The following is a 17,344-nucleotide window of genomic DNA, read 5'->3' as shown; positions in this document are numbered from 1 at the left end:
TGCAAATTAAAACCAAAAACCCAGAAGAGTCTTAATTTCCTCTGTGATGTGTTTAGTCATGAAGTCTGTGGTGACAGGTTGGACCTGATGATCTTTGAGGTCTCTTCCAACCTTGGTGATTCTGTGATTCTTTGATTCTGTGTAACTAGGCCCTGGAATGGGCAGGCAGCTGTATATGGAGCTAGCTTCAACTTGGAGTCTCCATATACAGTCCTGCCAAAAAATGCATTAAACAATGCTGTGCAGCAGCACAATGAGGCTGTCTTATGTGATTGCTGCTTGTTCTCACACTGGTAGTGTGTGCTGTTCTCACACCCAGCTTCACACTCCCTGGTTATATATTAGCAATGACACATTCTTTAGCTCAAGTTTGAGTTGGACGTAGATTGAAGCTTGATACTACAAAGTACAGTTGGGAAGAAAGAAAATATCACTCAGAGTCAAATATTTTTCTGGACTTAGGTTAGTAGGCAGAACATGTGACAAACCACTGAGTACTGTAATTGATGAGTATTTGTTGGGTACTAATAGTGCAAAAGGATATGAGGTGCTTGGGTATAAAGATGTTGACTTGCTGGAATGTGTCCAGAGAAGGGCAACAAAGCTGGGGAGGGGTTTGGGGCACAAACCCTATGAGGAGAGGCTGAGGGAGCTGGGGTTGCTTAGCCTGGAGAAGAGGAGGCTCAGGGGAGACCTTCTTGCTGTCTCCAACTACCTGAAGGGAGGTTGTAGCCAGGTGGGGGTTGGTCTCTTCTCCCAGGCAACCAGCACCTGAACAAGAGGACATAGTTTCAAGCTGTGCCAGGGGAGGTTTAGGCTGGATGTTAGGAAGAAGTTCTTCACAGAAAGAGTGATTGTCCATTGGAATGTGCTGTCCAGGGAGGTGGTGAAGTCACTGTCACTGAAGATGTTTAGGAGGAGACTGGATGGGGTGCTTAGTTGCATGGTTTAGTTGATTAGATGGTGGTGGGTGATAGGTTTGCCTCGATGATCATAAAGTTCTTTTCCCATCTGGTTAATTCAGTTCAACTATCCTATCCTATCCTATCCTATCCTATCCTATCCTATCCTATCCTATCCTATCCTATCCTATCCTATCCTATCCTATCCTATCCTATCCTATCCTATCCTATCCTATCCTATTCTTTCTCCTGCTTAGACAAAGATACCAAACACATGGTCTCAGTGCTTGGCAGAACAGGAAGGGAGGTACAGGCATAGGCAGAACAAGAAAGGACTGCTTTGGTGTGGGCGCAACACAGGTGATAAATTGAGGGTTGAATGAGCAAGGTTCTAGACTTCCATCTTCTGGCCACACACTCCAAATCTCTCCTGTCCCCAGAAAGCACTGATCTTTCAGAAAGCTTTTGCTTCTCTCCTGTGGTCACAGGAGCCAAACCCTCAGAGTATATAGCACACATGAGACATAGAATCTGAGACACTGGCTGCGATAACCAGCTGTTCATACCAGCCATTCCTGCTCCAAATCAAGAGGGCCACAATTGTGTGTTTGCAGGCTGGCCCTTTGTCCTGCCCCTCTCCCTGCATAATCCACCTGAGTAGAACACATTGCAGAGTATCATGGTGCTTGGAGAGCTTGTGTCAGTTTCCACAGCTCCCATGTCATATTTCGTTCCAGACCTAGCCATCACATGCATCCTTACAAAAATCTCATGTTTGGCTCACTAGACCTGGGTTGAATGTCATACCCAAATAAATGAGTCACCATTTGTGTGCAAATACATCTTTTCTCCGAGGAAGAAGTGAAGAGTAACATCAGCACAATCAGATCTCAAGGTTAATGCAAACCCATCACCGAGGAAATCTCATGTTTAATAATTCAATATTATATAAGTAAAATGCAAGGAGGGAAGAGAGGAGCAAGGAAAGCCAAAATAGAACAAGACATAGTGCTCCAGCTGTCTCACCAGCTGCCATTGGCTACTGACAGCTCAATCTCAATCTTAATGTCGGGGCAGGGGATGGATGGTGGCAGATCACATCGCCTCTCGTATTGCCTTGCATGATCACAGTGACAGTTTTGCTAAAGCATGGCAGGGCAGGTTGATGAAGAATATTAACTTCTATATACTTTTCCTCTCACTTTCATTCTGTGATCTTAGGCCTGATGTATATAACCCTCCTGCAGCACTCTTATGAACATGTGCCAGGAAGGGAGGTGAATGCAGAACTGTCTGCTAAAAGAGTTTTGCTGATAGATCTCTGGCTATTAATCAGAGTTCTCTTTTGCTTCCATTACTTCTTGTTTCATAGAGCATTTGTACTATCCTTGATCAGTAGCATGCAGAAGGAAAGACAGGAGAAGAGGTAGAGCCCACTGAAAACTGTGGACTAGAAAAAAGGTATAGATACATCCTTTGTCACTGCCTTTTTAATTGTATGCATATCACAAGGGCTATGGACCCTGCAGCATACCACTTGGTTTGCTGCCATTTCAGGGAGGGCTGTGGGGCTGAGCATGCTCAGGAGTCAGCAACTGGTGGACTTTGGCCAAGGGGACTCATGGAGCTACAGCTGAGCCCCAGCCTGTTTCAGGCTGAAGCGATCTTAGATATAATAGAAACAGATTTTTCCAAGAATCACATAAAAACTGCAGCACAAACAGGACCAAGTGTAAGACCTTCACTGCAGGGCCACCCATATCATGGGACAATAGTGGGCCAATTATTTCTAGGGAGAAGATGGTAAACTTTGATACCTAAAGAGCCCTTTTGAGATATCCCCTTACAGAGTCTCTTGGCTGGCTCTGGGAAGCTGGGGCAGGACAAGAATGCAACAGTTGTCTCATTTGTCAAACAAGGCAGTGACTGCGCAGGCCAAATCCTGTCCTGACTCCCTCAGGTAGGTTGGTGCAAATGTTTCAAATCAGTGTTTCAGATACCAGAAGTGAGTATCATGGCTTAGCAAGGTGAACAGGGAAAGGATGCACATGTGGACAAACCTAGTAGACTAGACTAGACTAGACTAGACTAGACTAGAACAGAATTAACCAGGTTGGAAGAGACCTTCGAGATCATTGTGTCCAACCTATCATTCAACACCACCTAATCAACTAAACCATGCAACCAAGCACCCTATCAAGTCTCCTCCTAAACACCTCCAATGGTAGTGACTCCACCACCTCCCTGGGCAGCACACTCCAATGGGCAATCACTCTCTCTGTGTAGAATTTCTTCCTAACCTCCAGCCTAAACCTCCCCTGGTGCAACTTGAGACTGTGTCCTCTTGTTCTGGTACTGGCTGCCTGGGAGAAGAGACCAGCCCCTGCCTGGCTACAACCTCCCTTCAGGTAGTTGTAGATGGCAATAAGGTCTCCTCTAAGCCTCCTCTTTTGCAGGCTAAGCAACCCCAGCTCCCTCAGCCTCTCCTCATAGGGTTTGTACTCCAAACCCCTCCCCAGCTTTGTTGCCCTTCTCTGGACACCTTCCAGCAACTCAACATCTTTCCTAAACTGAGGGGCCCAGAACTGGACACAGGACTCAAGGTGTGGCCTAACCAGTGCTGAGTACAGGGGCAGAATGACCTCCCTGCTCTTGCTGGCCACACTATTCCTGATGCAGACCAGGATGCCATTGGCCCTCTTGGCTGCCTGGGCACACTGCTGGCTCATATTCAGCTGCTGTCAACCATCCCAGCTCCTTCAGCCTCTCCTTCTAGAGCTTGTGCTTGAGGCCTCTCCCCAGCCTCGTTGCCCTTCTCTGGACATGTTCAAGAGTCTCAATGTCCTTCTTAAATTGAGGGGCCCAGAACTGGACACAAGACTGAAGGCATGGGCTAACCAGTGCTGAGTACAGGTGCACAATAACCACCCTGCTCCTGCTGGCCACACTGTTTCTGATGCAGGCCAGGATGCCATTTGGCTTCTTGGCCACCTGGGCACACTGCTGGCTCGTGTTCAACTTATTGTCAACCAGTACCCCCAGGTCCCTCTCTGCCTGGCTGCTCTCCAGCCACTCTGACCCCAGCCTGTAGCACTGCATGGGGTTGTTGTGGCCAATGTGCAGAACCCGGCACTTGGATGTGTTAAATCTCATGCCGTTGGACTCTGCCCATCTGTCCAGCCTGTCAAGGTCTCTCTGCAGAGCCTCTCTACCCTCTAGCAGATCAACTCCTGCCCCCAGCTTGGTGTCGTCTGCAAATTTACTGATGATGGACTCAATGCCCTCATCCAGATCATCAATAAAGATGTTAAAGAGCACAGGGCCCAGCACTGATCCCTGGGGCACAGTAGCTGCTGTGATGACAGTTCCTTTAGATTGTCTTGTAAGTACAAAGGGCTCATGCTCAGAGAGCACTTCTCCCAAACCTCTAGCGCTAGCTCCCCTGTACCATACTCAGTGCACAGTTACAGCGGCATGCCAAATGCATGGCTTTGCTGATGAATGAGCAGTAGCTTTTCCCAGTGTTTCCATGCAGTTGTGCTGCCAGTGGGAGGTGTGATTTCAGGAATGTTAACGTGAGTAAACAACATTCTGTGACATCCACATTTGCTCGGCCTACTTCCCTCCCTCATCTCCAAATTTCTGACATGACCTTTGATAAGAGAATGGCTTGCTGGAATGACACTAGATTGCTAAGGAGCCCTTGTGAGACAACTCCTTATCAAAGGCCAAGCACAGCCGTGACCACTGTGGAGTGCCAGTCCAAATTTACCCAGCCAGCTATGTTGGCATACATCCCTAAATTCTCAGCTTCATGGACTTTTATCTTCCCCTGAGGAGCAAGGGCATTATGGACTCTCCTCATAGCTGCCACTAGTCTGTTTGACACCACAGAAATATACCCAAGTGTGAACATGCTCACCTTCCAAACTGTACACAGAGCTCCTCTTCCCCAAAACCTCAGGAAAGATATGTTTAAAATATGTGTTTCCCAAGTGCAGCTCTGTTTACTTGATACTGATTGTTCAAGGAGGTGTTTTTGACCTCTCCTCTCCCATTCTTTGGTCCTCAACCTAACAAGGGCTGTATTCTTGTCATGGTGTTTATTGAACAATGAAGGAGAAGTAGCAATGGCTTCCTGGTGCCAGCTGGCACCATGCCATGTGATTGTTGTCAAATGGGGATGTAATAATTGTAATACTATGTTCTGCACTCAATTCACATCTCTCCTGAGATGCTCTTTTTATTTGAGGAGGGGAGGGAGAAGGATCTATGTATGATTCTCTGTGTGTCTCAGTCTGCCTCTGCTGGGTCTCTTTATCTTTCCAATCTTGCCTTTTGCAAAACCTGGTGCCTCTGGAAAGGCTTAAGTTATTTTCACCCTGCAGGGACAAGGCACCCAAAATGGTCTCTAAGCTCCAGATGGGCTGCTGGATTCCTGATCTGCCTCCCACAGCTCTCTGTGCTGTCTGCTCTCTGAGCTGTGGAGAGCTAAGAGTTTGCAAGAAGGCACAGGAGCAGCAGGACAGCATGTACGAGAGGAGTGGCTCAGCCTCAAGTCTTCCCCTCTGATTTTCCTGCCTGTCTGGCCATTAGGAAGTAGAAGGGAACTCAGTCATTAATAACCTTTGCAGTTTTTTGGCCTCTGTGCTGAGTCTGTCCATGAGAGACCAATTATAATTGTGTTGTGGCCAGAAATCTCAGCTAAAGGGCCAACGTCCTCAGATTCTAAGAAATTCCGTGGAAGAATTCCTTTGTGGAAAGAGAGAGGATGAGAAAAAAGAGGATTTTCTTGGACCCATGACAGTCTGCAAGCGGGGCCAGAATTCCACACAAAGCAGCTTGCTGTGGCTGGCTCCCTGTGCAGAGAACCAGCAGGAGGCCTGTGTGTCACTTCAAACCTAACACATCCAACTTGCCCCATGGGGATGAATGTCACCCTCCAGCCATCTTTGCAGGACCACACAACTGCCCTGCCCCTTCTACCATGCACCTCTTGGTAGTGGATCCCTTGGGAGAGGAGGGACAGAGCTTTCTTGGGGTCTGATTCACTGGGTCCCTTGGGGGGAATCCTGTCCTATGGGTATATCTGCACTGCATATTTATACCCATATAACCCATAACAGAAATTACAGAATTACAGAATCACAGATGAACCAGGTTGGAAAGGACCTCAGAAATCATCAGGTCCAACCTATTACTTAATACCTAACACTCCATGACAACTAAACCATGGCTCCAAGTGCCACATCCACTGCCTTTTTGAGCACCTCCAGGGACAGTGACTCCACCACCTCCCTGGGCAGCACATTCCAATGGCCAATTACTCTTTCTGTGAACAAATTTCTTCTCACCTCAAGCCTAAACTTCCCCTGGTGCAGCTTGAGTCTGTGTCTTGTTCTTCCACAGGTTGCCTGGGAGAAGAGACCAACCCCCACCTGTCTACAACCTCCTTTCAGGAAGCTGTAGAGTGCAGTAAGGTCTCCCCTGAGCCTCCTCTACTCCAGGCTAAACAACCCCAGGCTAAACGACACGTTTCCTATGTGCATTGCTGTTCTCAGCACACTGGGACCTAAACTCTGCATTTCCAAAGCAATGATGACTGAAATGATTACTAAATATATTAAAATAATGTGGAAAAAAAAAACATATTCAAAAGAAAGTAAACTTTCTGTATCAAGGGATTTATCTGTGAGCACAAGACAGGTTTGTCGAAGAATGCAGGGAGGGAGTTGTGTGAAGAAGGTTTAAAGTATGTAACTGCTCTCCGGGAGATAATCCCAGGTACAAGAGCACTTTCCAGAGGCACATTGGGAGTTTGACTTTATTGAGGTGTTGATGCAGGAAGGGAGCAGTCTCATGCACAGTGCATGGTGTACTTCTGTTTGCGGTGGAGTGTTGGGTGAGGAGAAAATGTCCTGCATATTTAGTGAATCAGAGAATGGGTAGGGCTGCAGTCTGTTCTCTGCTGGGGCACTACAGTACTATTAGCCTCTCCTTACCCAGCATGTGGAAATGTGTGTGTGTGGAGGGGGTTTGGCAGATGTCCAGACTTCTTCTGACCCATTTAGTGAGGTATATACCACCAAAAGTGGTGAGTGGCCAGAAGGCACACATCTGTGCCAGTGCAACCACCCTGGGTTTAGAAAGGCTGTAATGACAGGACAGGGCTGAACCTTGTGCCATAAACCCTTCTGGGAAAGTGTGTGTGGAGACATGTCAGTCTTGACCATTTTCTAACGGAGCAGCAAGTACCCCTTGTCAGTTTTGGCTTTTGACTTCCTGTCAGGAATCTGGCTGATCACCAGTCACGAGTGGTTTCTCCAGGGGATCAGGATTACAGTCCATTCTCCTCAATATCTTTAACAATGGTCTGGATGAGGGGATTGAGTGTAACCACAGTAAATTTGCAGACAACATCAAGTTGAGAGGGAGTGTTGACCCACTTGAGGGTAGGAAGGCTCTGGGATCTGGACAGACAGGCCAAGTGCTACGTCCTGTGCATGAGTTACAACAACCCCATGCAACACTATAGGCTTGGGCTAGAGTGACTGGAAAGCTGGCCAGTGGAAAACAACCTGGGTGGGTTGGTGGACAGCTGGCTGAATATGAGTCAGCTGTGTGCTCAGGTGGCCAAGGAAGCCAACAGCATCCTGGCTTTTATTAAAAATAATGTGGCCAGCAGGACTGGGGAAGTGGTTTTACCTCTGTACTCAGCACTGGTGAGGCCACACCTTGAGTACTGTGTTCAGTTTTAGGCCAGTCACCTCAGGGACACTGAGGTTCTGCAGCATGTTCAAAGAAGGGGCAGAGGTCTAGAGCACAAGTCTTATGAGGAGCAAGTGAGGGAACTGGGGTTGTTTAGTCTGCAGAAAAAGGGAGGCTCAAGGTAGACCCTATTACTCTCTACAACTACCTGATAGGAGGATGTGGCAAGGTGGGTGTCAGTCTGTTCTCCCAAGTAACAAGTGATAGGACAGTAGTAAATTGCCTCGAGTTCCACCAGGGAAGATTTAGGTTGGATATTAGAAAATATTTATTTTATTTTCCCCACAAAATAGTGGTAAAGCACTGGAACAGGCTGCCCAGAGAAATGGTCAAGTCACCATCCCTGGAGGTCTTTGAAAGATATGTAGGTGTGGTGCTGAGGGACATGGTTTAGTGGTGACTTGGCAGTGCTGGGTTAACAGTTGGACTTGATAATCTTAAAGGTCTCTTCCAACCAAAATGATTATATGATTCTATTAGATCAGCATAAGAACCTAGTAAGTGGTCAAAAAATGTTTATTCCACATGAAGAAATAGCTGGAGAAGAAATGCTGATTTCTGTGGTGCTAGAAATGGCTCCTGCGCTAGCTGTGCACTGGTCACAGTAAGGAAGGGTAAAGAGTGACCATTTGAAAGCTGATGGGACCTGAAGAACCAAAGTGCAAAGTTTAGCATGAAAGGCACATAGCTTCAGACATGTTCAGGACTCACCAAGAATCCTGCACCTTGCAGGTCCCAATGAGACAGGATTTTGGGGAGCATCTGGCCCTTTTGTCCATGAGTCATCACAAAATCACACAGAATCACAGAATCACCAAGGTTGGAAGAGACCTCAAAGATCATCAAGTCTAACCTGTCACCACAGACCTCATGACTAAACCATGGCAACATCACTAATAACATTTCCTGGATAAACCAGTGTGTTACTGGATTATAAGAGTAGATCCCAGACAGAGAAACCCATGTTTATAGTCGTTTTATTCAAATAACTTTGGTAGTGTTAAACAATGCTGTGTTGGTGACCCCGTCCAACAAATCTTTGTTTGTGAAAGCCATTCAAGAAGCTAATGTTAGTTGCTGTCTGCTCCACCTGCTTGCTTCATCCTATTGGGTATGCAGAGATCAGATTCCTGAAGGGACATCTATTAATACAGGGGAAGTTTGGGCTCAAGGTGAAGAGAAATTTCTTCACAGAAAGCGTTGTTGGCCATTGGAATGTGCTGCCCAGGGAGGTGGTGGAGTCACTGTCCCTGGAGGTGTTCAAAAGAGAATTGGATGTGGCAGTTGAAGCCATGGTTTAGTTAGTCATGAGGTGTTGGGTGACAGGTTGGACTTGATGATCTCTGAGATCTTTTCCAACCTTATTGATTCTATGATTCTATGAATACTGGAGCAAAAGGCTGGGACTGGGTGCTGAGATAGACTATCTAAGGTTTCAAAAAGCTGTTTCTTCTTGCTCTTCCTGATTGCTACTTTGATTAGTTTTCATAGATGCTGGAGTCCTTCCACACCTCTTGTATGGGCTCTTTCAGTCATGGTGGAGTCACCATCACTGGAGGTATTTAAGAGGAGACTGGATGGGGGGCTTGGTGCCATGGTTTAGTTGATTAGATAGTGTTGGGTTGTAGGCTGGGCTTGGTGATCTCGGAGGCCTTTTCCAATCTGGTTATTTCTATCCTATCCTATCCTATCCTATCCTATCCTATCCTATCCTATCCTATCCTATCCTATCCTATCCTATCCTATCCTATCCTATCCTATTCCATTCCATTCCATTCCATTCCATTCCATTCCATTCTCTCTTCCCAAAACTTGCAGTCAAATTTGTACCTAGATAAAAATAATCTCCACAAGCTTCATATTCTTGAGTGCAGTACACATTGGTTGGTGCCCACTTCTCCGTGAGGATGGTCTGGGTTATTAGTGGCTGACCAGAGTGGAGCTGTGCCCAACAAGCCCCACAGCAAAGAACCAAACTCACAGAGTCATGGCAACCCTGAGAACACAACTCAAACTAATCCCATTATAATGGCTCAATGTACTTTGCTCAAACTTTTAATAAGGTAACATGTACCTGAATAACTAGATTTCCTCCTCATGATCATGATCCTGCTCTTGGCGGTGACTGGAGAACTGCGATAACATAATCTTATTTGAATGGCCTGTGCAGGCACCACCTGGTAGCTATTGATATCAGGTTAGGAGAATGAAGATGAATGGTCCAGAGGAATATTAAATTATATAGTTTCCTTTACAAAGGTAATAATCTGATGAGTAACAAAGTTACTTTACCTTTTTTTTGCTGTCAGCATCTCCATTTCCAGGGATTTTTATTTAGTTATTTTCATTTTTCTATTCAGCACCCATCTGGAGATGGATAGGTACTCCTTCTGTTTCTGGAAACCACCTCTGAAGAATCAGCTGGCTGCGTTGGAATATGGCAGTAATACCCAGAGTGAAGCCATACCCTGTGACTAGGAGTGCTGAGAGGCAAGTTCCCGTCAGCCTAGCTTCTTGTGCATTTGAAATCTGCCCTCCACCCCTAGCAAAGAGCTTCACCTCAGAGATACGGAAAGAGAAACCTTCCCTTAAGTGAAAGAGATAAGTGAAAGTGAAATCTTTCTCATTCCACCTCGTTTAACTACTCTGGATGCTTATGAAATTCTGGAGTTCACTGAGATGTCCAAAACAGGATGAGAAGGCATAAAGGAGCTTTTCCTTGCGATCCTAGGAACCCCATTTGCTGCACTTACCATCTGTTTGAAAGGCTCTAGAGCCTTATAATGTCTGATTTGTGAAGTTGATCTAAAAGTTATGAAGACATGCAAAAGAAAGGTCTCCCTTGTCCAAGCACTGACAGACCATCCCTTGTAGTCAGTGCCTTGGAGCCTGGGCTGAATTTTCTGCCTTGGGTCCAGCTGTAAGTTCATCTTGACTGAGACTCTCTGTCCTGTTCTGAATCTTCACTTCTGCTCATCTGAATTGTCTCTGAATTCTGCATCAGCATCCCAAGGAGGATGTACTTACAGTCCACCCCTGCTTTCTGGGGCAAGAGCACTTCCTTTCTCCACGTCCTCATGTAGGACTGCACAACTTTGAGAAATGACAAGTATTAGATTGTTTCAAGATCCATTAAGCATTTTCTAGATATTTTTGTAACTTTCTAGTGACTTTAGGTGGAACATTTCCATCCTCTCTGATATATGAAAGAATTCACTAGTAAATGGTGACTCACTACCCAAAATCTTTCACTGAACCTCAATCTCTTTTCCAGGAGCATTTTGTGCTATTCTCTTCACAGCATGTGAGACATCTGGTGTTTCTTGCTGCTGTAAATGCTCTAGTGAACTGTTTTTTTCATTAACATTAGACAAAGTAGGTTTTGAACACAAACATTACTCTCCTTTCCCAGTCTCATCCCATTTCTATTTTCCCTCCCACTACTTTGGAGCAAACATTTTAAAATGTGCAGTTTGTAGGCAATTGCCCTATGGAATTGAGTGGCATTGAGTGCACCCTCAGCAAGTTTGCTGATGACACCAAGCTGTGTGGTGCAGCAGACACGCTGGAGGGAAGGGAGGCCATCCAGAGGGACCTTGACAGGCTGGAGAGGTGGGCACAGGCCAACCTCATGAAGTTCAATAAGAGCAAGTGCAGGGTCCTGCATCTGGGTCGAGGCAATCCCAGGCACAAATACAGGCTGGGCAGTGACTGGCTAGAGGGTAGCCCTGAGGAGAGAGACTTGGGGGTGCTGGTGGACAAAAAGCTCAACATGAGCTCTCAGTGTGCACTTGCAGCCCGCAAAGCCAATCAGATCCTGGGCTGCATCAGGAGAAGTGTGGCTAGCAGGTCGAGGGAGGTGATCCTCCCCCTCTACTCAGCCCTGGTGAGACCCCACCTGGAGTACTGTGTCCAGTTCTGGAGCCCCTATTACAAGAGGGATGTGGAGGTGCTGGAACGTGTCCAGAGAAGGGCCACGAGGATGATCAGAGGGCTGGAGCACCTCTCCTATGAGGACAGACTGAAGGAGTTGGGGCTGTTCAGTCTGCAGAAGAGAAGGCTCCGAGGAGACCTAATTGTCGCCTTCCAGTATCTGAAGGGGGCCTACAGGAAGGCTGGGGAAGGACTTCTCAGGATATCAGGTAGTGATAGGACTAGGGGGAATGGAATGAAGCTGGAGGTGGGGAGATTCAGGCTAGATGTGAGGAGGAGGTTCTTCACCATGAGAGTGGTGAAACCCTGGAATGGGTTGTCCAGGGAGGTGGTCGAGGCCCCGTCCCTGGGGGTGTTTAAGAGCAGGCTGGATGAGGCTCTGTCCAGCCTGATCTAGTGTGGGGTGTCCCTGCCCATGGCAGGGGGGTTGGAACTAGATGATCCTTGTGGTCCCTTCCAACCCTGAATGAAACTATGAAACTATGAAACTATGGAATGACTCTCTGGTCTCTATACCTGCCAGCAGTAGTAAACCAGCTCTCAGCACTAAAGATAAGACAAATGAAATGAAAATTTGAGTGAACCTGGACTAAGAGCTCATGGAACTGAGTGGGAAAGCTCACAATGATTTCCATGGCCTTGTAGAAAGCATCTGCTTGAACACAGAAGAAAATCAGATGAAATCACTCTGGAACAAGAGGGACTCAGCAATCATCAACACAGTCTTTTTGGTTCCACCAAGATCTCACCTAAGGCAACAGGAGCAGGGAGGTCATTCTGCCCCTGTACTCAGCACTGGTTAGGCCACACCTTGAGTCCTGTGTCCTGTTCTGTCCCCCTCAGTTTAGGAAAGAGGTTGAGTTGCTGGAAGGTGTCCAGAGAAGGGCAACAAAGCTGGGGAGGGGTTTGGAGTACAAGCCCTATGAGGAGAGGTTGAGGGAGCTGGGGTTGCTTAGTCTGTAGAAGAGGAGGCTCAAGGGAGACCTTCTTGCTGTCTCCAACTACCTGAAGGGAGGTTGTAGCCAGGTCTCTTCTCCCAGGTGGCCAGTACCAGAACAAGAGGACACAGTCTCAAGCTGCGCCAGGAGAGGTTTAGGCTGGATGTTAGGAAGAAGTTCTTCCCAGAAAGAGTGATTGGCCATTGGAATATGCTGTCCAGGGAGGTGGTGGAGTCACCATCACTGAAGGTGTTTAGGAGGAGACTGGATGGGGTGCTTGGTGACGTGGTTTAGTTGATTAGATGGTGTTGGTTGATAGGTTGGATGCAATGATCTCAAAGGTCTTTTCCAACCTGGTCTATTCTATTCTATTCTATTCTATTCTATTCTATTCTATTCTATTCTATTCTATTCTATTCTATTCTATTCTATTCTATTCTATTCTATATTCAGCAGACATGGGACTTACTATTAGACATTTTTAAGGAAAATGTACTTTTCTTTGCACAGGCATACATAAAGAGACAGCCTCTGAACTCATATCTGTAAAGCAATGGGTTGGAGACAGGGAGTGCAATTTTTCTTTTTGCTACAGAAGGAGGAGAATGTGGATGCACAGAGTTGAAGCTTAGTGTAGTGCTCCCCATTACTGTTGCATAACCATAAGATTTTTCTTATCTCCTTGCAGTTTCCTTATTGGACTTGACTCTCCAAGAGACACTCCCTGGAAATAATGACAGTTATTGTTTATATATTTAATTTTCTGCACCTAATGTTGGCCCCAGTACAATGCAGTCTAACAGCTGAGGCATCATCTTGAGGGATACAAAAGATCATCTTACCCTGTGCACAGATTTCTAGAGATGCCAAAAGACACAAAGAAAACTCTGCTGAGCCTCCAATTCTTGCCCCAGCATTTCCCACATGCTAAAATTCATGCAGCTTGGGCATTGTGGGGAATTCCTATCAAACCCGTTTCTCATCATCTGTCTCCTCAGAAGGAGTGTGGTCATTGTACACTTCCCACAAAGGTTTTAGCTTTGATCAGGCACTGCAGAAGGAGATTCTCTGGTCACAGTCACAGCAGGTCAGCCCACCTCTGTGGGCTGTTTATGAAAGTCATTTCCAGAATCACAGATGGAAAATACATTAGGAGAGCTTACCATTATAGCCACAAGGACCACAGTGGCTGATGTCATCACATCACTTCCAAAACCCAACGTGTGGGACTCTGCCTGGCCAGCTGGCACTCCAGACACTTTGTTCTTCCCCACTACTTATCAAAACCAACACATTCTGGTAAACTAGACCATGGACCTTAGCAGTCATCCCAGATTGGACATAAAGAGGCCAAATGTGGACAAATGCACTGCCTCCCTCAGGAAATGCTTTTAGTTATTCCTTTTCTCTAATCTTAAAAGAATCCTTTGCATCTTAATTCCACCTTGAATTTTATGGGTTCCATCTTCTGGACTGAACTTCATTATGGTTTTGTTTGTGGGATAATAGGCCTTCCTGCTGTTGGGAGCATTTTTCCTTAGTAGATCATTAAAGCATTGTGTTTTCCCTAACTTTGTTGTGTTTCTTTCTCATGGTAGAGAGAATCTTCAAGATTGTGTATCATTCCTGTAGCTCCTTTCTGAACCTTTCCCAATCATTCTGCTTTTCTCTTATATGTGGTCAGCCAGGAAATGTTTTATTGGTTTATGCCAGTGGGAATATCTTGTTCTTTCTGCTACACCCTATCTCCTTAACTAGCTACCAGGAGGAATAAGTTAGGCTTTCTTGCTTTGCCTGGAGCCAACTTCCAGTGAATTATCTGTGTAACCTATCAGATCTCCCCAGAGTCACTGCTTTTCAGAACACAACCTTATAAATATGTAAAACTTCTCTATATGGACTATTCTCTGCTATATTAATCTAGGACAGACATTGTAACTCACAACCCCTGATTATGGCCTGATTACGAACAGCAGTGATTGTTCTCTATCACTGCTCTGTTCTTACTACCTTTTTTACTCAGATCCTCTCTAGCATGTGCAGCATGGAAATGCTGTCCTAGAATTCTGCTGTCTTCCACAACAGTGAGTAGCCCACATTCCAGTTCACTTCCTTTCTCCTGCCTCACCCACATTCAGATGAAATTGTTAGCTTTTGCTGTCTGTGAGCCAATCAGGTTATAATACATTTTCTTCCTTCATTTTTAACTCAGTCTGCGTTATGCTAGTATCCTGGTCAGTATGCCAACGTTGGGAAAGTCTGATCTGCATTATTATGTCTTGATTTATGTTAGAGTAGTGGCTGGAGGCTCCAGAAGAGTTATGCACTCTACCTGAGTATGCAACAAGACTGTCCATGGCACTGAACCTGAGAAGAACCTAGGAAAAAGGATTTCACAATAGTTTTGTTTTGCATATGGGGCACAATGTCATGAAGTTCAGGATAAAGACGTGTGCGATTCTGGCTTAGCTGTCAAAAATCAATCTTTCCCAGTAACTGAATAGCAGGAAACACCCTTACCCAACCTTTTGGTTTCATTTGGGTTTGATTTACAAGCATCTTGCCTTTTTCATCCCTGTTCCCTTCCCTTTTCCATCCTTGCTCTAATTCTCAGCCAGGTGGTCTCATCCAAAGTGTACAATTAGCTATGTTGCCCTAGCTGTAATAACATGTCCTCCTGGGTGATACAATTTTGGCTAAGGGATCCAATCCTCACTTTTAGATTATTGCACAGAATGACAGAATATATCTGGTTGGAAAAGACCTCAAGGATCCGACCTTTGGTCCAACCCTTGACCCAGCACTGAAGGGTCGACACTAAACACTAAGCCAGGTCCACCCACCGCTTGAACACCCCCAGGGATGATGACTCCACTGCTGCCCTGGGCAGACCATTCCAATGTTTGATAACCCTTTCAGTGAAGAAATGTTCCCAAATATCCAGCCTAAACCTCTCCTGCCGCAGCTTGTAACCATTTCCTCTGGTCTTGTTGCTTGTCATCAAGGAGAAGAGGCTGCCCCCTCCTCACTCCAACCTGCTTTCAGGTACCTGTGAAGAGCAATGAGATCTGTCCTCAGCCTACACTTCTCCAGACTGAACAACCCCAGCTCCCTCAGATGCTCTTTGTAGGCCATGTGCTCCAGGCTCTTCATGACCCTCATTGCTCTCCTCTGGACGTGCTCCAGCACCTCAGTGTCCTTCTACACAATACTCAAGGTGTGATCTCACCAGAGCTGAGTTCAGGGAGGATGATCACTGCCCTATTCCTGCTGGCCACAGTGTTTCTAATGCAAGCCAGGATGCCATTTGCTTTCTTGGCCACCTGGGCACACTGCTGACTCATGTTCAGCCAACTATCACCTTTGTATCCTTCCAAAGGTGTATCACCTTTGGAAGAGGGGGGAGGCAACCCACGGAATGTTTAAGGATGTTGCTAGGTGTTGTAGGAAGAAAATTAGGGAGGCAAAAGCACACTTGGAGCTTAAACTGGCCTCTACTGTGAAGGACAACAAAAAGTCCTTCTATAAATACATTAATAGCAAGAGGAAGGGAAAGGACAACCTCCACTCCTTGATTGACATGGAGGGAAATGTTGTAACAAGGGATGAGGAAAAGGCAGAGATACTTAACACCTTCTTTGCCTCAATTTTTACTAGAAGGACAGAACATCTTCCTGACAGCTGGCCTGCAGAGCTGGAAGAAGGAGCCAGGGAGCTGTACAGTTTCCCTATGTTCCATGAGGAGGTGATTGGAACTCTCCTTAGCAGCTTGGATCCCCACAAGTCCATGGGACCAGATGGGATTCATCCTAGGGTGCTGAGAGAGCTGGCAGATGAGCTGGCCAAGCCACTCTCCATCATTTTCCAGCAGTCCTGGCTCACTGGCGAGGTCCCAGAGGACTGGAAGCTGGCCAACGTGGTGCCCATCCATAAGAAGGGTCAGTTGGATAAGCCAGGGAATTATAGGCCTGTCAGCCTGACCTCAGTGCCAGGCAAGATCATGGAACAGGTCATCCTGAGTGCTATAACACAGCATTTAGAGGATGGCCAAGGGATCAGGCCTAGCCAGCATGGATTTAGGAAGGGCAGGTCCTGCCAGACCAACCTGATCTCCTTCTATGATCAGGTGACCTGCCTGGTGGATGTGGGGAGGCCTGTGGTACTGGTTGATGGCAGGCTGAACATGAGCCTGTAGTGTGCCCAGGCAGCCAAGAGGGCCAATGGCATCCTGGCCTGCATCAAGAACAGTGTGGCCAGCAGGAGCAGGAAGGTCATTCTGCCCTTGTATACTGCACTGGTTAGGCCACACCTTGAGTCCTGTGTCCAGTTCTGGGCCCCTCAGTTTAGGAAGGATGTTGACTTGCTGGAACGAGTCCAGAGAAGAGCAACAAAGTTGGTGAGGGGTTTGGAACACAAGCCCTATGAGGAAAGACTGAGGGAGCTGGGGTTGCTCAGCCTGGAGAAGAGGAGACTCAGGAGTGACCTTATCACTCTCTACAACTACCTGAAGGGAGGTTGTAGCCAGGAGGGGAATGGTCTCTTCTCCCAGGCACCCAGTACCAGAACAAGAGGACACAGTCTCAGGCTGCGCCAGGGGAGGTTCAGGTTGGATATTAGGAAGAAGTTCTACACAGAGAGAGTGATTGCCCATTGGAATGGGCTGCCCAGGGAGGTGGTGGAGTCACCGTCATTGGAGGTGTTCAGGAGGAGACTTGATGGGGTTACTTGGTGCCATGGGTTAGCTGTTTGGGTGGGTTGGATTGGTTGATGGGTTGGACATGATGATCTTGAAGTTCTCTTCCA

Source organism: Melanerpes formicivorus, unplaced genomic scaffold (genome assembly GCF_026170545.1).
Source record: "Melanerpes formicivorus ecotype bairdi unplaced genomic scaffold, bMelFor1.0.p_v2 SCAF_2, whole genome shotgun sequence".
NCBI lineage: Eukaryota > Metazoa > Chordata > Aves > Piciformes > Picidae > Melanerpes > Melanerpes formicivorus.
Note: the sequence above shows the minus strand (reverse complement) of the source record.